General features: G+C 40.7%; 1 long non-coding RNA gene across 2 annotated transcripts in view; it reads right to left on the reverse strand.

Moving 5' to 3' along the window:
* The window catches only part of LOC133634042 (uncharacterized), an 81,778-nt gene extending 58,645 nt beyond the window's left edge, over nt 1-23,133 (reverse strand). For both annotated transcript variants that reach the window (XR_009821870.1, XR_009821869.1), the window contains exons 1-2: nt 23,026-23,133; nt 6,030-6,141 (exon numbers count right to left, since the gene is read on the reverse strand). This is a non-coding gene — a long non-coding RNA (uncharacterized LOC133634042). The remainder of the gene's footprint in view (nt 1-6,029; nt 6,142-23,025) is intronic.
* Nucleotides 23,134-24,355: the final 1,222 nt, after the last annotated feature.

Raw genomic sequence — 24,355 nt, forward strand, 5'->3', positions numbered from 1 at the left:
CTTTGTAGATGATGCTACATATGTACAAAATAAACCACATGATGTTAGTGCACCAGTCGAGGAAAATGATCAAACTACATAAATAACATCCTATAATTAGATTGTTTTATCTTGATCAGGGGTGTCCAAAGTGTGGCCCGGGGGCCATTTGCGGCCCACAGCTCATTTTTAATTGGCCCGCGACACCGGCAAAATACAATTTGTGCTTAGGAAAAATGGAACCAGACCAAATTCCCCCAAAATGGGACCTGAAAACCAAAATTGCTGTTAACCTGTGCGTCTTTTACATGGTGTTTGATGAACATATGTACACATTTCTTGCAAGATATAGTAAGATTTAGAGTTTGCGAAATATAAATATTAATAATGATAAGTGTTGATAAAGAGTAATTATAAGATGAATAATTGATTGAATTAAATTGTACTAGTTTTTTGTTACGTTTTGTTTTATGTAGTTGCAGAGACGGAAGGCAAGTGCAGAAAATAATGGTAATGGTAAGATTTTGAGTGTGCTAAGCCTTATAATGTAACAATCATACTAATATTGATAAATAATTGAATAATGAGAATAATTGATTCAACTACTTTGTATCGGTTTTTGTTATGTTAGGCACTCCGGGGGTGCAGATACGGCAGGCAAGTGCAGAAAATAAATCTTCTTTACCAGAGAAAGGCAGGTGCACAAATAGAAAAGAGATGTATGAAGTGCAAAAGGTACAACGTTGGGGTACAAAGCAAAATAATCCAGTCCTCAAAAGCATCCTGATTGGCAACCAGGGACAGGTGACGGCGCCAGCGCTCAGCTAGCAAATGGAGGAAAAAAAGACGTGGAACAAAAAATAAGAGCGCTGGACAGGAAATCATGCAAAATTTAAAAAAAAACAATAACTGGCATGTAAGAGGTTTTCGGGTTTTGAATGTACAAAAAAGTACAAAGTGGCCCCTAGAGCCTTCAACTTTTCTGTATGCGGCCCTTGCTGGAAAAGGTTTGGACACCCCTGATCTTGATAGATTAAAAATTAACACGAAAAAGTTGACTGATGAACATCATCATATAATTTATTCAGAAAATATAAATAATGACAAATAAAGATAGAATACTATTAACCGCAACATGTAAGTGTAAACAAAACAACAACATTATGATTCGTACATTTTCAGAATGTGCTTGCTCTATTTTTAAACAAAAAAAAACAATCTGAAGTTGTCTTTATTTTTAAGTTATCGTGCCATAATTTTACCAGTCCGGCCCACTTGGGAGTAGATTTTTCTCCATGTGGCCCCCGATCTAAAATGAGTTTGACATCCCTGCTTTAAAGCATTTATTTTGGCATTTGGCTTTATCACAGTGGTAGAATGTACTATATTTAGGTTTAGGATTTGTGCTTTTTGTTATGAATACAACAATGAATGAGCACATTTTAAAAGTTAGGGGAGCTAATCATCCCCTTTCAAGAGAAACCCTCCCTATTGTGTGGCCCCTCCACTCAAGAAAAGCAGCTAAATTGAACAAGAGTCCTTGACAGATCTCACATGTTTCATTCATTGGCCGACCTTCTCTTCTCTCCCAGCCTGCTGTCCCCTCGCCTGCTTCTGTCTGCGGGGGCACTAATAGGATCCCTGGGCTGGCTGACCCCCACATATGAAAAAGGCCATGAGGGAATGGCCCGCCTTACAAAAAAATATGGAAGTGAAAAAAAGGAGGAGGTAGAGCATGAGGAAAGCACAGAAGGATGAGGAGTTCTGATTAAAAAAAAAAACATGCCTATCGATGTGTGAAAGACATAATTGAAAATGTCAAAAGAGGTAAAGGATGACAGCAATGAACTGGCTGAGCATGTCGATGTGCTCTTGTCAATGAGACACTATCTTCATCCTGAATAGACTGCCTCCTCTTTCTTTTACCTTTCAAACTGAAAATGCATGGTTGTAGACCAGCACAATGTATTCCAATGCACATCTTTAAGAAGAAATCACAATGGTGGTACAGTATATGCTTCCTGTATTTGCTTTGCAGCATGCATAACAACACAGTCCTGCAGCCGGCCATAGATAAACAACTCATGTCTTTGAGCCGCAAGTTTATGGTGACTGGGACCAAAGTGACTGAACATTCTGTGGTTTTAGAAGGTGTAGAAAATAAATCAAGAATGCCTGCTCGCCAAGTACCGTATTTTTCGGAGTATAAGTCGCTCCGGAGAATAAGTCGCACCGGCCGAAAATGCATAATAAAGAAGGAAAAACACATAAATAAGTCGCACTGGAGTATAAGTCGCATTTTTTGGCGAAATGTATTTGATAAAACCCAACACCAAGAATAGACATTTGAAAGGCAATTTAAAATAAATAAAGAATAGTGAACAACAGGCTGAATAAGTGTATGTTATATGACGCATAAATAACCAACTGAGAACGTGCCTGGTATGTTAACGTAACATATTATGGTAAGAGTCATTCAAATAACTAACATATAATATAGAACATGCTATACGTTTACCAAACAATCTGTCACTCCTAATCCCTAAATCCGATTAAATCTTATACGTCTAGTCTCTTACGTGAATGAGCTAAATAATATTATTTGATATTTTACGGTAATGTGTTAATAATTTCACACATAAGTCGCTCCTGAGAATAAGTCGCACCCCCGGCCAAACTATGAAAAAAACTGCGATTTATAGTCCGAAAAATACGGTCGGGACATTTTTGTTTCACTTAACAGGCTACTAGAGTTGTCTTGTATATACTGTATACAAGTCTTCTATATATACAATATATATATGTATATATATCTATGATGTGCACACTGAATACAAAAAACAGAAATGACACGACAGTAGCCAAATGATGAGCCTTGTAGACATATTATTAATATTATTGATGACAAAATGTAATACTTTTAGAATACCGTATTTTTCGGACTATAAGGCGCACTTAAAATCCTTTCATTTTCTCAAAAATCGACAGTGCACCTTATAACCCCGGTGCGCCTAATGTACGGAATAATTCTGGTTGTGCTTATCGACCTTAAAGCAATTTTATTTGGTACATGGTGTAATGGTAAGTGTGATCAGTAGATAGTAGTCACACATAAGAGATACGTGTAGACTACAATATATCACTTTAGTATTGTTCATATACTGATATTGTATAAAAATGCTAATTTACATGAATTACTGATATATTATAGTGGTTTGCTCTCAAATTGAAGCCAGTGTTCTGGCGAGACGCGCACTCTTCTGGAATTCATGTAACTCCTGCATGTGATATGGAAATTAATTGTGTCTCCCTGAAGGTTCATCTCTTTTGAAAGAATACTTCACGCGAGAACAATCTTTAGCCTTGTAAACACTGGGACACAGCTGTGATAAAGATGGGCTCATAAGCCAATCACCGATTGGTAAAAAAAGGCAAATATCAGTCGCGATCGGAACATCACTCGCATCAATACAACACAGAACTGTGTGAATTTCACCATCAACGGTCACCATATTCTGGCTCTTTTGGACACATCACTTGGACCAAAAAACTGAAAAATGGCTGACATGGAAACTGAGCTGACCAGGTACCAGAAATACATTTTGCAAATGGATCAACTGAGTGTTGAGCTAAGCTGAGTAGATAATATGTTGTTTGAAAGACAAACAGAACTACAGTTTTGGTATCAATTCAGTTTGTCCAAAATTTTCGGACATAGTTTACCCCAATTTTTGTATAACGTCTCGGTTATCGTACGGCCAAACATTGGTCCTAACAAACAAGTCGAGGGGTCCTCCACTTTTCCAGGCCAAGGACCCCCAAACTATTGAGGGATGGAGCGGGGACCCCCTACTTTAATATCCCGTATTATATTTGTATTGTGTTTTAAAGTAAACTGGTCCTGTGCAATACTAAGATATTCAAATAATACAATAAAGTGTCGCTAATAGCTAGCTGGAAACTAGCGCGCTAATCACTAGCTAAAAACTAGCTAAAAACTAGCGCCCTAAGTGTTAGCTAGCAGCTTACGGAGTTATTCTCCAGCTGGCAATTAGAGCGCTAATTGCTGACTATCTTAAATCCTAGCAGGATAATAATGATATCATTATTCATGTTTTATTTGAAACCTATACAGTGAGTGACACAGTGAGTAGAGTGGCAATGCCACTGCCATTTCTTAACTACACTACAGTGAGTTGGATCAATGTTAATGTGTATTTGAGCACATTTCATTTTTCTAAATGCGGGAGAAATAAAAAAATATATACTTAAAAAAAGTAATCAACCAAAAATGGAAGGACCACCATTTAGTGGAAACCCTGGGGCAACGGACCGCTGAACTATTCAAGTGACGTTCAAGAAGAAATTGAGTCTTTTGAACACCTCTTTTAAGTAAACGATAAGAACCGATTCCCAGTTGTAAGACGTTCACTTGGGAGCCGTATTTTTAATGTACATGCAGCAATAGCATCAGCAATTGCCCACCCTACTAGAAAAAGAGTCATACTTAATAAAAACTTAGCAAAATGTGGATTCTTTGGATTAAAAAAAATAATTAAAAAAATAATACATATACACATTTTTTATTATAATTTTTTAAAATTGTATTTATCTTTTATTTTATTGATTCACTTTTCTGGTTCATTGTTCTGATATGTTCAAGCATACACACAACTGGTAGAGTCATATTTTGTATTCACATTTTTATTACGTCCTAATTTTTATTCTAATTTTGTTTATACTTTTTATAGCCATTATTGCATTTCAATCTCACTTATTAATTGTATCATTTTTCTGTATTGTTAAAATGCTCTTGTGCTAAAAAAAAAAAGTTTTTTAGTTGAGGGGAAATTCAAACTAGTGATGACACAGTCAAAGCATGGAAACATGACACAGCCTATACACAACAATTATAGCCAGTATTTCAGAATAATTCCCACCAATAGAGTATTTTTTGTGTAATTATTCTGACCCACATCTTAACTTATAACCATACGTGCCAACCTTGAGACCTCCGAGTTCGGGAGATAGGGGTGCGGGGGCGGTTTGGGGTTTGGTGGTAGCGGGGGTGTATATTGTAGCGCCCTGGAAGAGTTAGTGCTGCAAGGGGTTCTGGGTATTTGTTCTGTTGTATTTATGTTGTGTTACAGTGCGGATGTTCTCCCGAAATGTGTTTGTCATTCTTGTTTGACGTGGGTTCACATTGTGGCACATATTTGTAACAGTGTTAAAGTTGTTTATACGGTCACCCTCAGTGTGCCCTGTATAGCTGTTGATCAAGTATGCCTTGCATTCACTAATGTGTGTGTAAAAGCCGCATATATTATGTGACTGGGCCGGCACGACAGATGACTGGGCCGGCACGACAGGTTGTAGAGGACGCTAAAGGCAGTGTCTTTAAGGCACGCCCCCAATATTGTTGTCCGGGTGGAAATCGGGAGAAATTCGGGAGAATGGTTGCCCCGGGAGATTTTCGGGAGGGGCACTGAAAATCGGGAGGGTTGGCAAGTATGCTTATAACTGATACTAGTGATTGTTTCCTCGAAGGAAAGTTGCAAGTGCCAGCACTTTGATAAAGAAGGTGGGAAACATTAGTGAGTTCAAGAAAGGACTCAACAACAACCTCTTTGCTCATCGCTGTGTTCGCCGACAAGAGTCTTCAATAAAGGTCAAAGTGATGTTAAATATTAATTTGTCTAATTCATTTGTCATTAATATGTATTTCATATTGATTTCTGCATGTAAAACTAGGAATATTTGTGTTTTGTGTCCATAGAATTGGATGTCTGGAACAGATTATTATAATTGAATTTGCATATTGCCATATGGGAAATACTGCTTTTTTTTCATACCGTTCCATTAATTTGCATACTCAAAACGATGCAATGGAAAGAAAATCCTTTCAACATTCAGTATCTACATGGCTCCTCAACGTAGCAAGTAGAAGTGGAGTGCAAGTGAGCATATTCTAATAGCTGCTCTTTAAAAAGTTAAATGTGATGCTGGATCAGCACTTGACCTTAAGGGTCAGCTTTACCATTTATCCTTACCTCCATTTAACTTGGCCTTTACTCTCTTTTCCTCCTCTTTGCTCATCCCAGACTCTCATCTTCTCTTTTCATCTGTGAAGACGACGGTGGGAATCGTCACCCGCACATTGACCTGGAGATAAAATAAGAGCACTTGGTAATTCATAAAACATACGATACCATATACACTATCAGTTTTACTTCAAGACAGAGGGAAGGTGCAGTGTCTTTGTAGTTCCACAAAGCAAATGTACCATGTATATATGGATGCTATCTTTATTCAAAATGTAATATGTTCTGCATGACTTACAAAGAAAATATCTTTAAGCGGCGTCAGCAATATGATAGTATATTAGATTAAAGGAACCAAATCAGAATTGCATGAAAAAATAAGCTGTTACAAAAAGGATCTATTAATTTTCCATTTCAAATGTGAAAAAGGTGCTCAATCATTTACACAGAGTATTACAGTTACAATATATTATAGCATGTACAGTGTGTACTGCGGGGGAAAATACTATAAAACAGTTTGTCAGTGAAAATTTTCCAGCTAAAGAACATTACAGCTTAATATATAAACAATCATTTAAAGAACATTGCTTCGAAGCAGTGATTTGAAAAACATTGTTGGCTTTGGTGTTGTTGGTCTGTACCCCATGATATAAAGACAACAGGCGTAGTGAAGGATATGCATACTTGGTCAACAGCCATACAGGTCACACTGAGGGTGACCGTATAAACAACTTTAACACTGTTACAAATATGCGCCACACTGTAAACTGAAGGATATATATATATTTTCATATATCCATATTTTTGTGTTTCTTCTTTCCTCCATAATCGTATTACAAAATAGCTAGTATTCTTCCTTCTTTCTAGTCTGCAAAGTAAGGTGTCGGTCTTCTAGCAGTGGAATGCGGAGAGTAGAGATAACACGAGAAGGAGGAATACTCCCTGTTCTGTTTCCCAGGCCAGACTCAAGATAAGAGACAAGGAGAATGTGTTTGAAGTGAGAGAAGTGAGGGCGGGGGGAGATATTGAAGAGGAGAGTGCATTCCAGGATGTTTTCAGATCAACTTGGGCTACGCATTTGTATGTGTTGTTCGAGGCTGGTCTCTATTCTCAAATATTTGACAATAAATTACAAAATACCTATTCTGTGCTTGGTGGTACCTTTGAGTTCAGTTTATATGTCATCTAAGGAACTTGGGACTGACCAGCGTTTTACATCCCACTTGGAGGAACATCTGGTCAAACGCAACAATTTGGGGGCTTCGTCCGAGATGACACGCTGACAATTGGACCTTCTCTTGCAATCTTCTGGACAGACTCACATGGCCAAAACATAATTCAAGGTAAGCAGAACCTTTCTTTTTAGATAAAATCTGCATTAGGAGTCTGCCCAGAAGTCTGTAAGTTAAACACTGCTTTGTACCCCAGACACAGATTGGTGATTTTGATAGATTGATTGCATTTTTGCCGAGCCTGCCATTGCATTAAAATTGTAAATAAGTGGTCAACTCACGTCATTGTGTCTCGATTACCGTGACAGGCAGTTTCATTGACGAGTGAACTAATAGTTGGGTGTGGCTCACCCTGGGTAGTTGGTCGCCGCCTAAAAGAGTAACGGGTTGGATGCCCATCATATGGTACAGTAAATACTCCCTGGTTGTAAGATCCCTGGGACATCTTTATGTGCACACAAACTAAGGATGGGTTGGAGGCCATTTGTAAAATACAATAAATACTCCCTGGTTGCGAGTTCCCTACGGCATTAACGTGTGCGTTAAAATTAAGAATCGTACGGGAGGAGGCCCTTCTGTACCATACGATAAATTCCACGGCTGGAGGCCATTTGTAATAAATACAATAAAGATTCCCTGGTTGTGAGGTCCCGGCGACACTTTAGTGTGCGCTAAAATTAAGGAAAAATAGACACAATGGACAAGGAGTGTGACAGACAAGAATGTGATGACGGCTGGGGAAAATGTGATGAATCATTACTGTTTAATAATCAATTGAATGCACTGTTTTCGACAATGGAATTAGCAGGTAGAGTTTAAAAAGAAAAAGAAAAAAAAGAAAAGAGAACGTTCCTTGAAAGGGTTAAGAGGGAGTTTACAATACTCGAAAAGTTGTGAACTCAAACGTCTGGTAAAATAAAAAATAAAATAAAAAAGTAACTGGAAGTTGTATGGTAAAGTGAAACGCAGAGAGAGTGCTTACGTGTGCGTGTGTGTGTGCGTAGGGCCGTAGGCACTTGCTTGTGTGTGTGTGAGTGATTACACGTGCATGTGTGCGTGTGTGTGTGTGCGCTGGTGAAAATGGAACAGGCAGGTCAAGAGAAAAAAGAGCAGGGTTGGTGCTCGAGAATTTAAGAGTTTGGCGTATGATAAAAGTAAACGGGGATTACGTGGAAAAACGAAATGCAGCAAAAGAACAGATGATTAATGAGACAAATATGACAGATGGATTGATTGGTCTTTTGCCTGCCGCGCATGCGTAAGACAATTCAAACGACCCGCCCAGACTTTGACTAAGCCACCGCCTTATGACGTAAAGCCGGAGGCGTCTTTATACCCACTTTTGACAGTCACAGGAAGAGCCCTGGTGGTCGAAACAGAAACAAAGCTCTCTGGTCCACCCCCTACTCCTGTGACAAATGAGGGCGGTGCTCACACAGCCTCTCTAAGATTGAACCCTCCTCCAAAACTAACGCTGTCTCCTGAGTGTAAATCACCTCTGGTGCCTAAGCCCCAAAATAACATCCACCCAGCGGAAAACCTCCCGAATAGGCCTAATCTTACTAGACAGCAGATAATGCATGAGTCAACGCAAAACTCCTCACTTTACACGCCAGACCATTTTGTTGCCATAAACAAATGCCCTCCCCCAGTAGATGATAGCCTCTCACGTGCACATCAGACATTCTTGAACAACACACAACAGAGCCAGACTTTGTGGTCTCCTGTAACTGTTAATGGCTCAATGGAAGGCTACATTGACCAACACCCACATGAACCACATGCATACAACACACGCTTAAAAAAAAGCTGGAGGGACACGCATATCCACTTTTTCCTGATAATAGCGGCAGATTCCAATATAAGCCTTTTGCTGTTGCAGACATGCAGGCCATTGTTGACAAACTCCCACCTGTGTCTGAAGGTGGGAGTCTTTGGCTTAACACGTTAGACAAACTAACAGCAGGGTACACTCTCTCAGTAGGAGACTTTAGAGGCATTTTGTATCGTTGTGTTTCCACACAAGATGGCAAAAATACAGAACAACAAGCAGGATTAATGGCTGAATCTTCGACCTCACCGATAACACCATACGTTACAAACATAGCTACTGCTATGCGCAGTCTCTTTCCTCAAGATGAGGATGATAAGGCTAATGACAGAGCAGCAAGGAAGCAACTCCTTAATTTACAGATCGCTGAAGATAAAAGGTCAAAAGAACTAATTAGTAAAAAATCAGCTAGGGTATATTCAGCACTGGGTGACCTTGCTTCTGAGTTCCAACAGGTGGAGGAAAGAATCCTCAACAGACGTGCGACCAGACGGTTGGACTCGGGTGGTGGACAACACTGTGCTTCAAAGCCAGTCCGGGGTGGAAACTGTTTCGGCTGTGACCAGCCTGGTCACTGGAGTCGTGACTGTCCGAACATTTTCGAACAGGAAAGGTTCCGTAGTGCCAACAAACGAACACAAAAGCGTGGCAAAGGACGCCCACCGCAGGAGACCCAGCAGGAGATACAGACTGGCCCCCTGCTGGACATGAGTGTCAACGGACAATGTTATCAGTTCGTGATTGACACTGGCGCCACCCATTCGATTCTGAATGCAGAGGTACCAAAGAAACTGTGTGCTTCCTCTTTAAAGGTCGAAGGCTTCGCTGGGGTCTTAAGGTTACCTGTCACCAAACCACTTCCGGTTCAGATTGCTGGAGCTCCTTTACAGACTGTACCCTGACATTCAAATCGCACAGAAGGAACATTCCTGGTGTTACCTGACGGCTCAACCACCAAGCTGCGACACCACTACCAAGGCTCCTCCATGAGCTCATACCACAGCCTGAAACAACAGGAATGGCTGACATCCAACTGCTCTAACAGTGAAAACCCTGACTGGATGAGATGCTTCCGTGTGTTCTGCCACTCCTGGTATGATCACCAGTTAGACACTCATACCAGGAGACCTTTGACTCCTTTGTATATTTATATATGTTGGAACTCAAGGTGTGGTTGCTCATGTTGACCTATCTTTGAAACAACTAGCATGGTATAAGATGGACACAATTGTGTCCCACATTGTTCACTTGCTCTCTGTCTCGCCTACAAAACCAAAGAACTTAGGTGCAATGATAAGACACGGCGTAGCTGCCAAACATTACACCGACACCCAAATACCACATTTTCAATTGTTTAGGTTTAGCACATAGTTGTGTTAAACACATAACTATGGGCTGCACTTTAGACACCTGTAGGCTACGAGGAGCTAGCAGCTACACAACAGCTGAGCTAAAACGACACATTACACATTTAAGCATATCAAATAATTATAGTTGCTCAATACATACACAAAGTTGCCATGGCAGAAGTCTGATAGAAAGTATTCAGTAACAAATGTGTCCGCATCATTCGACTTTCTAAAACATGAGCTTGACTTAATCAATTATTGGGGCCACCAGGTGTGGTAAAATTTCAAAATACTATTGATAAAGCATCCGCCATAAGGGTAGTATTTTTCTAGTATTTGTGACAATATAAAATATAAGCATATTTAGTGGAGTTTGAGTTATTTGTGATATTGCTAAGGGGTCCCCTACCCTAACAACACCCCCAGTGGACCACAGAGGCTAAAGAGACTATCATTGACCTCAAACATGACTTGTCCTCCGCTACTTGGCTATTAGTTGACCTTTTTCTTAGATGTTTCTGAAAGTGATAGTATTACTAACACAGTCCTTTTTTCAGAAACAGAAGGGGGTGAGTGAGGGTAGATACAGACTCCTTGGAACAAAATCGACAATCATCCGACTCTGACACATTCCATAGTTTTAACGTTTTTCCCGTGGGTAAGAAGTTATAACTAATTTTAATTTGAAAATAACGATTTTACACATCGATAGTACTTTAGTAGATCAAATTTAGAATATGGAGGAGGTGAGGGTGAACCATGTATAGTCTTTGATTTCACTGATATGATCAATACGGTACAAGGGAAAAGGTACGTACTGACTTGTGTTGACAATTACAGTGGTTGGCCGGAAGCAACAACAGCCTCAAAAGAGGAGGCAACCAGTAATTAAATGACTTGTGAATGACCTAGTACCCCGACATGGTTTCCCCAAAAAGATTAGGTCAGACAACGGCAACCATTAAAAAAAAAAAAAAATCTCACTTAGCCTTGGTCGAAAAGGCTTTCGGACTAGAACACAGGTTTGGGGTACCATCCTGAGTCCCAAGGTAAGGTTGAAAGGATGGACCAGAACATTAAAAACTAATTGGCTAAAATCTGTGCACAGACCAAATTTAATTGGATTGACATGTTGCAATTAGCGTTAACGATCATTCGAAGGTCCGTGAATAAAACTGTTTTACCGCCCTTTGAGTTTTTCACCCTATGAGCTGCATACAGGTCAGCCCAGGACCAGCAGCCGACATGGAAGGAGGACTCAGCGTAAAACCAAAATGGTATTTTACACAAAAAATGCAGAATTTGTGTGCCAGTTTTTCTGTACAGATACGAGGATGACAGCCCGCCACTCCAGATTCCCTTCCGGCCGCTGAGAGGGTCAAGATCTAGGTCATCAAACGCAAGTGGACGGAGCCCGGGTGGACTGGTCCCTTCAAGGTCGTGGAACGGACGTCTCACGCCCTTCGACTAGCTGGTAAAGGGGACACCTGGTACCACCTCTTCCTCTGCACTCCTGCTGAAGAACCTGACAGATCACCAGCGGATGTCATTGCTGACATAGCCACTACATCTGCCCCACTCGACCCCCTAGCAGCGCCTTTTGAGCCTGAGGCATCTGAAGAAGAACGGGAGCAGAAAACGACTCATTTTTAGTGTGTGTGTTAACGAAGTAACACACATAAGGGGTGATTGTGCTAGTAACCTCTCCCCCTCTAGGTCATAGAAGAGCGAAGCTTTAATTACACACACATAATCCTACAGCCCAGAAGACGACGCTGAGAGAGAGATTTTCTACCTATATTACTCTTTTCCTCTTCTATATTGTATATCCTTATTTGAGACCAGCCTTTATACTCGAAGTTATCCAATTTCTCTTGCTTGTTTTCAGCATAACTATCTGTGTCGTTATATTAAGTGAAAAGTTTGATGTTTATCCCCGTTTCGTTACCTGAATTACTCTGATTTTGATAGACGAAAGGCAGGATGTTACGCCCAGTAGTATTTCCTGACGGATTGGTGTTTAGGCTTGTTCTACTGTTCTTGTGCCTCAGTTCTTCCTTCCTGACGACAGTGACTGACAAATGTCTTAGAACATACAGCAGACTTTAAATAGACTGGGTCAAAGGGGATAGCAAGACTTTTTTTTTTTTTGACCTGTGCAGTGTGATTAATTACGGGGGACACAATAGCTATTACCGTGGTAATAACCTCTATATTTGTAACGACTCAACCCTGAACCATTGGTGTCGGATGCAGACAACATACTCTGGTAAGTGGTGCCCATCGTCCCTTTTATGTTGTTTTGGGGGTTGACCTGACTGATACAGACTCTAAAGGAATTATTAAAATGAATGTCCTTGAGAGGGCATTAACTACCTTTTCCCCCTCTGTAGCACCTAAAGTGCCACTCCACCTCGGTGACGTTACAAAAGCTCTCACATCTGTGTATACTAATGACATCACCACTGAAGACCTGGTAGCTTTGACCTTAGGAGGAGGTGCAGGCAACTTATGGCTCAGGTGGATGACTAGCATGGCTAAGAGCCAAAACCTGGGTGACTGTGTTGCTTGTTCCGCTGGACGTCCTTTTCCCCACACTTACCCCGCCCCTTTTAAGTTGACTGACATAAATGGCTCAAACTGTCTTATTTCCTTGTTCTCTGAACCCACGCCACCAGGGTGCGATTTGTTGGCTAGTGTGTACCCTCCTGTTAACAAATCCACCCGACTTCTTCCATTTGTGGCCCAAAAGCTGAATTAGACGTGTTTTCAATTCAAAGGACCCTCTTCGTTCCCCAACACATTGGGTGACATTAACCCTTCCTGGTGCACCACACTGATAGATGGCTCAAGGATAGGCCCTTGGGCACGAGCTGACTTATTCTGGTATTGTGGGGAGCACAGATTGTACATTAGAATCCCAACGTTATCCGTAGGGTTTTGTGCTATGGTTAGACTGGTGACCCCACTCACCCTAGTGGGTACCAAATTAACTCCCCTTGTAACTCCTGTCTCAGCGGCCTCTCTAACTTCTCGCCGACGCCGCCATGTTTTATCTCGGAGGAGTGTAAAGGGCTCCTTTGATCTGATGAGAAACCCTGATGGTGTTTACTTTGATGCAATTGGACAACCAAGAGGGGTCCCCTCACAACACAAATTGTGGTGTGAATCCTGTGCAGGTTTCGAGAACCTTCCTATCATTGGTGCTATTTTCCCTGTGACTGCTACTAAAAATGTAGAACGCATTAACTATGTTTTTTATAATCTGTTGAGACTGACCAACCTGACTCGTGACGCCGTTGAGGGACTTGCTGAACAACTTGCCCCGACCTCCCTCATGGCCATCCAGAACCGCATAGCCCTTGACCGCATCCTAGCCAAGGAAGAAGGTGTGTGTGCAATGTTTGGTGACCAATGCTGTACCTTCATTCCAAACAACACTGCCACCGATGGCTCAGTTCAGAGGGCCTTAGAGGGCCTCCAGGCCCTGTCTAAGGAACTTACTGAAGTTTCAGGGGTCTCTGACCCCTTTAAAGATTGGCTCCAAAGCACATTTGGCAGGTGGACTAACCTAATTAAGTCTGTCCTGGTCTCCATTGGAGTTTTCTTGGCCATTATAGCCTCTTGCGGTTGCTTTATCGCCCATGCACCCGCATCTTTGTTAGAGCTGTCAAAGGTCAACCCCACCCTGTTTCTAGGTTTGCTATGTCTCTGAAGGGGGTCTAGCAAAGTGGTGACTTTAAGACTTTCGAGATTTGCTATTTTCCTTCCCTGACCATGACGACATTGACGTGGATTCCCTCCATCTATCATCCATGTAAATATGCTGTTGTTTTATTGCTAGCTTGCTCAAAGAAAAACAAAAACAAAACAGCACCTACTTTAATGTGGGGCGTGCTTTAGAAGTGTTGTACTAGAGGTAAAGATCTTTTTAAAAGATCTGAAGGGGGAATTGAAGGATATATATATATATATTTTCATATATCCATATTTTTGTGTTTCTTCTTTCCCCCATAATCGTATTACAAAATAGCTAGTATTCTTCCTTCTTTCTAGTCTGCAAAGTAAGGTGTCGGTCTTCAAGCAGTGGAATGCGGAGAGTAGAGATAACACGAGAAGGAGGAATACTCCCTGTTCTGTTTCCCAGGCCAGACTCAAGATAAGAGACAAGGAGAATGTGTTTGAAGTGAGAGAAGTGAGGGCGGGAGGAGATATTGAAGAGGAGAGTGCATTCCGGGATGTTTTCAGATCAACTTGGGCTACGCATTTGTATGTGTTGTTCGAGGCTGGTCTCTATTCTCAAATATTTGACAATAAATTACAAAATACCTATTCTGTGCTTGGTGGTACCTTTGAGTTCAGTTTATATGTCATCTAAGGAACTTGGGACTGACCAGCGTTTTACATCCCACTTGGAGGAACATCTGGTCAAACGCAACAAAACCCACACCAAACAAGAATGACAAACACATTTCGGGAGAACATCCGCACCGTAACACAACATAAACACAACAGAACAAATACCCAGAACCCCTTGCAGCACTAACTCTTTCGGGACGCTACAATATGCACCCACCCCCGCCCTCACCTCAACCCCCCCGGCCACCTCAACCTCCTCATGTTCTCTCAGGGAGAGCATGTCCCAAATTCCAAGCTGCTGTTTTGAGGCATGTTTAAAAAAATAATGCACTTTGTGACTTCAATAATAAATATGGCAGTGCCATGTTGGCATTTTTTTCCATAACTTGAGTTGATTTATTTTGGAAAACCTTGTTACATTGTTTAATGCATCCAGCGGGGCATCACAACAAAATTAGGCATAATAATGTGTTAATTCCACGACTGTATATATCGGTATCGGTTGATATCGGAATCGGTAATTAAGAGTTGGACAATATCGGAATATCGGATATCGGCAAAAAAGCCATTATCGGACATCTCTAGTTGTTACCCAACTTTTTACTATTTGCCATCGCTGATAGTCACTAGTATCCACTCACAAGAGAGACCTGGGTCGGATTTGAAAAATTTGGAATTGTACTGTTCACATTGACATGAAAAAATCTGATACAGGTCGCATGTGGGCTAAAAAATTACGAATTTACCTGCAGTATGAACAAGGCCTTGGAAGCGACTTCGCACTGTGGAGGGGCGTTAGTCGCTAGCAAGGACGCTACGATGCGTTGATGACGCGGCCGTACGCTTGTCACTGTTAAATTTGCGGGACACATGTAGAACGTGTCATCGACTTGCATTAGAAACACACATGAAAACTACTGTATTGCTATTTTGAGAGGCCATTATAGTCACACAGTTGCAATAATAATGGTAAGTAGCACATTTCGTTTAGCGGTGCTGTTGATTAAAAAAATTTAAAAAGTTAATTAGCTTGGTAGTTAGAGGTTATACAAATCATTTGTCGATCCACTGTTGATTATAAATTACAAATCTCCTCTATCTTTAAAAACTAACTGGAAAAATGAATTCAATCGCGTATTCAACACTGTGGCTGTACTATAATATGGTCCATCTGTTTCTATTAAAAAGCGCGCTACTACGGCGTCAATGCAAAAATAGATAAGAGTTATCGCTTCCAATTAAAATCCACAACAATTCTGCCTTGAAAGAAATGGTTTTCTTCAGAGGAAAAATGATTTTCTCGGGGGCCATTAATTAGGAAGAAAAGGGGCCGTGTGAGCGTATGGAGACGTAAGGATGTCATTTGCATGGCTTGATGACTGGGATGGAAATCACCATGATACATATAGAGACTTGCCACACGTTCATGAATATGCATTTGTTGTCGAGCCCATCAACACACGCCAACACACGTACGCACAACACATCAAAAAATTTATGTGCAGTTGGGGGAAAAACTACAATTTATGATATAATCCAAGTGCTGCTGCTATGAAGCATAGAGAATGTGCTCACAGTGAATAAAGTCCATGGAGTTCAGATCCTCGGCGTAAGCTGGTTGACGCAGGCATTTGATGACAAAGCTAAACAGAAATGTCACTGACGTCTTGCTGGAGAGATTGCAAGACCCCCTGTTGTAAAAACAGGGGACTTTGAAAGCCATAGTGCAGGGGTCCTGGTCTCTCTCAAGTTGGAGTGCAAACAACACAGACAGGATTTGATCATGTTGGCCTTAAAAGGTTAGCCAAGTGAAGCAAACTCACACTACACCTTTCCTTTTCAAGCCGCTTGAAGATTGCTTTGACTTGTTACTCCACACCCAAACACAAACAACTCAAACGACAACCACAATGTAGACCCAGGGGTATCTGCAATGGCTTGATGAATGTCAGGGTTTCACCTTAATATAATTTATCGTGACACGCCAAAATAGATGCCGCCCCTCCTTAAAAATGAGTTTTTACCTGAAAACCAATTGAAATAATACAGTGTAATGTAGCCTCCAGAAGAAGTCACAAAAAGTCTGACGCTCTTCAAACTTTTAATACCAATCATATGCTAACAACCGGCCCAATTTCAACCCATAATCCCTCCCGTGCACACATGTCCGTCTCCGTGCTCTTCCTCATTCTCCGCCAACATGGTGTGTTCAAGACCCTGGGAACCATAAACAGCAATAATACACTCTGGGGGGAGGTGTAGTCAGCGCTGCTTGCAGGAGGAAAAGTCACCGCCGATGTCCATGGTACTAAGGACGAGCACTATAGGGCAGGGGCAGAGTATGTGCTGACGGCAGGCCTGGCCCTAACCAATCTGGCGCCCTAGGCAAGATTTTAGGTGGCGCCCCCCCACATCGGCAGTGAAGTGTATATACTCACAAGAAACTGAATAGCTTTGTCTTTGACCTTTTTTTTTACTTAAAGAAAGCAAATTAACATATTATATGAGAATGTTATGTTATGATTATCATTAACCGAATCACAGCAGTGCTCAAATTAAAAAACAGCTTTCCCTTTCATGTGATATTGCTTAATTAACATTAATGATGTGCACTTTAACAACTAGGCTTACAACTACACCTAATATATAAAGGGGTGGAAAAGTGACTATTACCTGCAGGGCAAACATTAGCTAACCAGAAGGCAATAACAATGTAAACAAAAAACACCTGCTTAAAAGATCTAATACAAATGTCCCTGAGGAATGTAAGGTGGGAGTACTGTAATTACCTAACGTTACATTATTATTTTCCATAACAATTTAGCCCCCTCCACAATATTAACCCGACGTTAAAACAGAACTAGCTATTTATTGATTAGCAATTGCCGAATCATGTAACATTAACTTAATGCTAAAAAGCCAGGTTACTATCACATTCTGTAACAGACAAATAATTTCATGTAGGCTAACGTTACCTACCTGCTACCTCTGTCTTTTTCTCGTTTCTCCTCCTCTTCTTTTCTCTTTTTTCTTCCCTGGGCACCTGACAGTTTTGGCCGTTTTGACATCCTGTGTTGATTTTTTGATGTGGTGACGTCCAAAGGGAAGGAAGGGGGCGCACCGTGCGGGGGGGGGGGGGGGGGGGGGGGGGCGTAATGTTGTAACAAATAATATTTCTATTAAATAGGCTTTACTTTGCATTTTGATTAACGTGGGATTAGTTTTTGTATTTAGAAATAATGGTACCAACTTTATTTTTATTTTTTCTCCAACATTTGTGGCACTGGCGTGGCGCCCCCTGATGGACGGCACCCTTAGCATTTGCCTATATGGCCTTTGCCACGGGCCGGCCCTGTGAGACGGCGGTATATTTGTTTTTGTAACAGCTTAACGAGCTGCACAGTTACAGTATGAATCAATAATTATTATTCTACTATTCATCTTTGTTAGGTAACACTTGCCTAAAAATAAAGTTGCATTCAAAAGCAGATTGCCAAATTAAAGTTAATGAATAGGTTTATGCTTCATAATCCGATTAGACGACTAATCGTTAAGATAATTGATGACTAATCGACTATCAAAATACCTGGCAATCAGTTCAGGGTAGACAATATTTTGGTATGATGGTGTTCATTTAAGATTTTATTCAAATTCAACAGGGAACCCAGGCTTTTACACACCACAAATACAGGCGATATTTATACAATGATGCTTATAGCAACCATAAAGAAAAGCACACATTTCAATGTATTTGAACCCTTGTGGGTATAAAAGGAGATACTGTAAGCACATAAAGTGAATGCCTGCGTGTGTGCTGTGCCGAGCTGAGCCGGGTCCCAATGCACAATACAATACAGCGGGAGATGAGCTGACCAGCCAACAATGCTGCAATCAGTGACACTCTGTAATGGGATAAGTGGTGGGTTGCAAATGCGTCAACTGGAGTGTGAACATCGTGTTAAAATGCAAATGAAGAGGACAGCCTATCAGCTCGTAGCGCACAGCAGCCTGACACGGTGACACAAGGCCTGTCAGATGTGGCCATGGGGTGGCCCCAGAGGTTTAAACTGTAAATTGTAGTTTACGGCGTATTGATTCTAACCTCGGGAGATTCATTCCTTATATCATACTGTAAGCAAAGTGTGTGTGTGTGTGTGTGTGTGGTGGTGGGGGGGATTGTTTGCTGGATACAGGCTGTATTTCATGATGGCATTATCATGCTTTCACATTAATTTCAGCAACATATAAAAACAACATAAGAATACATTAAAAACATATTGCATTTTAAAGCATGTGAGCGTAACTTGTAACAATGAGTGTGTGAATGTAAATACAGTGGTACCTCGGTTTTCAGACGTTCCCAGCATGATTGGGTTTTAGGTGATAGTGATTTTCGTTTTATTATTAATCCGCACATACTACAATCAGTAGTGCGCAATGTGTATTGTTTATTACTAATTTTTAGATTTCCATCCATCCATTTTCTACCGCTTGTCCCTTTTGTGGTTTACTATATAAAAATCTGCTCTGCAACCACATTATTTCCCCATTGTGAGATAAAGAATCACATCCAAACCTAAATCCAAAATATGCCCCAGTTTTAATACACTGTCTCGGTTTTAGTATGATTAAACATGTTTGTGCTTTTTTTTTTTTTTAACTACCGTATTTTTCGGAGTATAAGCCGCACCGGAGTATAAGTCGCACCTGCCAAAAATGCATAATAAAGAAGGAAAAAAACATATATAAGTCGCACTAGGGTATAAGTCGCATTTTTTGGGTAAATTTATTTGCTAAAACCCAACACTAAGAACAGACATTTGAAAGGCAATTTAAAATAAATAAAGAATAGTGAACAACAGGCTGAATAAGTGTACGTTATAGTCAGTATAGTACATAAGAGTCATTCAAATAACTATAACATATAGAACATGCTATACGTTTACCAAACAATCTGTCACTCCTAATCGCTAAATCCCATGAAATCTTATACGTCTAGTCTCTTACGTGAATGAGCTAAATAATATTCTTTGATATTTTATGGTAATACAACAGCGTTTTGTTCAGGAGAGAACACACAGGAGATAATACAAATAATAACAGAAGAAATTAACAAATTAAAAAGATGGTTTGACAAAAACAGACTATCGTTGAATCTTAGTAAAACTAAAATAATGCTATTTGGTAATAGTAGAAGAGAAAGTCAAACACAAATACAAATAGACGGAATAGAAATTGAAAGAGTAAATGAAACCAAATTCTAGGTATAATGATTGATGATAAATTGAACTGGAAATCTCACGTAAAAAATATACAACATAAAGTAACACGTCAATAATGAATAAAGCAAAACATGTTCTAGACAAAAAATCACTTCATATTCTATACTGCTCACTAGTGTTACCATATCTGAGCTACTGTGTAGAAATATGGGGAAATAATTAAAAAAGTACACTTCATTCATTAACGGTGTTACAAAAAAGATCAGTTAGAATAATACATAATGTTGGATATAGAGAACATACAAATCCTTTATTTATTGAATCAAAGATACTGAAATTCCACGACATAGTGAATTTGCAAACAGCTAAAATTATGCACAAAGCAAACTATAACCTGCTACCCAAGAATATACAACAATTCTTCTCAACAAAAGAGGAGAAATATAATCTTAGAGAAAAATGTAATTTAAAACATTTGTACGCACGTACAACACTTAAGACCTTCAGTATATCAATATGTGGAATTAAATTATGGAATGGATTAAGCAAAGCAATCAAACAATGTACTAATATGATCCACTTCAAGAAACTCTTCAAACTTAAAGTGTTTACAAAGTACAAAGAAGAAGAACCATGACAAACATTCTCAATTTATTTCATCCATCCATTCATTCATTCTTAAAGTAATCTTACTTATCTCATCATATGAAATATGACTTTCTTCACCAATTATTATTATTAAATTCTTACTATTATTTATTTATTTATTTTTATTGTGATTACCTATGGAGTTTATTGTGAATAAATTGAGAACAGGAAGTGAATAAAAAAGTTTCAGCAACTGTTATGTAAAGAAAAGGGGTTGGATTAAATAAGCTCTGCTTCTTCCTACTCCTTTTCGAACATGTTGAAAAGAGAAACTGGAAATTGTGATGTATCATGTTGTATGCTTGCATGTTCGAAATAAACTCAAACTCTAACTCTAATGTTTTAATAATTTCACACATAATTCGCTCCTGAGTATAAGTCGCACCCCCGGCCAAACTATGAAAAAAACTGCGACTTATAGTCCGAAAAATACGGTACTTACAGCTGCAAAACAACCCTCCATACATTCAAATAAAGTTGTAGCATACAATCAAAGTCGACGAGAGGCTTACTCCGGAATTCCACTGGATGCGGAATGGCAGCAGAACGGCACCGCCACGGCGGCAGACTCTTGTCATTGTGTCATTTTTCACTGCCTGCGGAATGGCACCGGCATCTGCAATATACACAGAGCTTCTGTATGTGCCGATAGTTGCAAAACGCTGGTTCATTTTAAGTTAAAGTTAATGTTAAAGTACCACTGATTGTCACACACACACTAGGTGTGGTGAAATTAACCTCTGCATTTGACCCATCCCCTTGTTCCACCCCCTGAGAGGTGAGGGGAGCAGTGAGCAGCAGCGGTGGCTGCGCTCGTGAATCATTTTGGTGATTTAACCCCCAATTCCAACCCTTGATGCTGAGTGCCAAACAGGGAGGTAATGGGTCCCATTTTTATAGTCTTTGGTATGACTCGGCCGGGGTTTGAACTCACAACCAAGGGTTGGAATTGAGGGTTAAATGACCAAAAATTATTCCCGGGTGCGCCCACCGCTGCTGCCCACTGCTCCCCTCACCTCCCAGGGGGTGAACAAGGGGATGGGTCAAATGCAGAGGACAAATTTCACAACACCTAGTGTGTGTGTGACAATGTTTGGTACTTTAACCTTAACTTAATTTTAACCTACCAATCTCAGGGCGGACACTCTAACCACAATTTAGCTAGAATCTGCTTGCGTTGTACAGGAAGTCATACACAAACGCAAAATAAAATATCCGGTGTAGTTTCAAAATAAAAGACTTAGTTTTCAAGGCGGATTATATTTCACAATTAGAAACGTCCTCGTCAAAGGTTTTCAGACGCAATTTCCTCTCGTTGAAACAAATGGATGAGGAATCATATCACAGGCATATTTTGGGCAGCTATATGGGGGCCTGTGTTAAATACATCTGATTTGGGGGCTGGGGAAGCAGGGGAGGTGAATGAGTGTGTGTGCGTGTGTGTGTGTACCTCTCACCAGGGATCAAGTTACTGTTGTGTTGTTGCTTGCTACAAAAAATAAAAAATAAAGTTGTCGTTCTGCAAGGCAAAACGGTTGTCTTTTCTACGAGTAATGTCACGTCAGTGCCGTCACAGATGCCCGCCAGTGAGTATGGATGGACGAAAAAGCTTGAGACGTTTAGAGGTTTTGCCATTCAGCAGCCAGTGATGGCAGGATTGAGTTTATTTACTTCTGCTCTTTTAAAAAAAGTGTTTGTGGTTCGCTTTACTACGACTCCCTCACGTGACCACGCCCAGATTCGCAAGATCTAGTAAAAAGTCCCCGCTTTTTTGCTTCAAAGCGAGGACGCAACTAAACGGCGGTGGGGACTGCTCCCATTGCCGTTACTCATTCAGTGGAAATCCAGGATTAGACTCCATGTTTCCAGAGTGTCACTGAATGCACCACACTACTACAATAAGTCAAGCCAAACAATTAAGGGGAAACTGCACTTTTTTGGAATTTTGCCTATCATTCACAATCCTTATGTAAGACAAGAACAGAACAAATACGTTTTTTTTCTTTTTTCATGCATTTTAAATATTAAATACATGCAATCAAAAGTCAGCTTACGATGGAGCCTATAGGAGACGCTCTATTCTGCCTATAAAAGCCCTTAAAAACATCCAAACACCTCCATAAAAAAAAAGGAGTATTGTTGGCACTTTTTAAATGTTTTTTTTGTTGTTTTTTATAAGCAGAGTAGATGACCTTCCATTGACTCTGCTGTATGTGGCTTTTATTTACGTTTATTTAGGAGTTAGAATGGTTTTTTGGGGGGGGGGTTTTATAAGTACATCCGTCGCCATGACTTTCTTTTATGAACGATTGGCAAAATTCCCAAAAAAGTGCAGTTCCCCTTTAAGGGTGATATGGCTCTCACCATCTGTCCTCCTTAGATTGTAGAGAGCCTGGTTTACTCCCCAAAACTTAGCACAGGAATCTTCAGCCAGGAAACAAGAAATAATCCTACGTGAATGTTGCATACAGCAAACAACGAAGACAGACTGAACATGGCAAAAAATGTGAAAAAATAGCTCTCTGATTAGTGCTCGGCAGCAGGTGAGCGTGCCGAACACTAACCAGAGGCAGGTGGAACCAATCAGTACCCATGGTAACCAAAACAAACCCCTGCACAAAAAACTGAGGGAGTCCAAAACTACAGAACATGACTAAACAAAACAATTTCACTTAATCAAACCTTTTTTAAACATCCCACAATACAAAATAACATTGATTCTTGCTGGTATTGTATCGGACTAATATCGGTTATAATACTAAAGGCTCCAATATCAGTATTGTAACGGAAAGGAAAAAGTTGCATTGGATTTAAAAACTGTATATGCAGGTGTACCTAATAAAGTGGCAGCTGAGTGTGTAAGTGTGATTGAGTTACTGCCATTGAAGTAGCAGCATTGTTAGTTGTAGTGCATCTGAGCACCATCCCCTGACTGGAGCACACTTGTGTGTCACAAAAGAGTAAAAACCTTGTCCTTAACACTTACAGTGTCATAATAAGGCTGTGTCAATGAATCGAATAGCCATTTCAATGGCACACCAAAAAAACGAATGCAATAACCAGAAATATGAGCAACTATTTGCAGGATTAGGTGTCTGTCTATCTGTGTTGGCCCTGCGATGAGGTGGCGACTTGTCCAGGGTGTACCCCGACTTCCGCCCGATTGCAGCTGAGATAGGCTCCAGCACCCCCCGCGACCCCGAAAGGGACAAGCAGTAGAAAATGGATGGATGGATGGACTCAATTCTGCCGCACAAAAATCACAATATCTGCTTTCAGGTGACATTCCCTGTCATGGTGATGTCGGGAAAATACGAACACAAACGCCGCGCTCGCCCTGCTGCAGTTATTTATCCCTCCCATGTGCGCCTTTACAGCTGGGGAGTTTGCTTCTCATTTGTGTGCACAAACAAGTGAGAAAAGGCAGGTGCCACTGAGTGCAAAAATGGAAAGAGAAGCAAAATGAAAGTGAAAAGGACCCGTGGCAGGAGCCAAATGACAGCACAATGTGTCTCCAGCTCGTTAAAATAAAAGCCCAAGGAGGGCGGGGGGGGGGGGGGGGGGGGGGGGAGATGCCTTTGTCCTTTCAGCTCTGCCTTCGCCTCACGCACCGCAGTACCCCCACACCCCCCGTTAATATTCCTGAGGATGGAGGTGCATGCCTGCTTGGCACATGAACTTGATTTCCATCAGA

This window comes from Entelurus aequoreus, linkage group LG18 (assembly GCF_033978785.1).
Source record: "Entelurus aequoreus isolate RoL-2023_Sb linkage group LG18, RoL_Eaeq_v1.1, whole genome shotgun sequence".
Classification (NCBI taxonomy): Eukaryota; Metazoa; Chordata; class Actinopteri; order Syngnathiformes; family Syngnathidae; genus Entelurus; species Entelurus aequoreus.